Source organism: Plasmopara halstedii, assembly GCF_900000015.1.
Source record: "Plasmopara halstedii genome assembly, contig: Scaffold_589, whole genome shotgun sequence".
NCBI lineage: Eukaryota > Oomycota > Peronosporomycetes > Peronosporales > Peronosporaceae > Plasmopara > Plasmopara halstedii.
Window position 1 is genome coordinate 78150 of NW_020187508.1, and position 731 is coordinate 78880.

Sequence of the window (731 nt, forward strand, 5' to 3'; positions counted from 1 at the left end):
TGGCGATGGTTTGTAAAACCTCAACGTGCATTGCGCAGAGGGCAATCGTTCCGAACGAGATGAATGTCTCCACAGACAAAACATAGTCGTAAATTTGTGTGCTGTTCGGCAGCTCGGAGCTCTGCTCTCTCGTCCTCAGCATAGCAGAGATCCATGAGCACAGATTCGCTCGACGAGCTGTTGTGGTGTGCATTCTAACCTAGTCGTACCGACTTGAAATCGAATCGGCATTCAATGCAACATTCACCGCTTCTTCAAACAAAGATGGATGCACACGGAAGACTTCCATTCGGGCCAAGCGCGGAGGCCTTCCATAAATACGTTCACTGATACCACCTCCGGAAGGGGATCTGTTGCCATACCGGCGATGAGAGTGCTCATCTCTTGGACAAAGTCCACCACTTCCTTGTTGCCCTGTCGGGCGGCAAGAAAACGCAATTGCACGCGATATGCCTTAGGCGGCGAGAGCACTCATGCGAGCTGCACTTTCAGCTCCGCCCAGTAGGGAAACGCAGCTTCGACCGAAGTGCCGCCCGTTAGTGCCCATTCTCGCGCTCAACCACCGAGCTTTGAGATGGCTAGCGCCACACGCTGTTGCTCGGTCTGGAGCATGGCGGATGCGATGGCCATCTCAACCTCTCACCCAGAGCAGAAGATTCTCTCCATCTTTCTTCTCAAAGACCTTAACGCTCACCATGAGCGGCTTAGGGCGGGGGAAGTCATCCGTTACT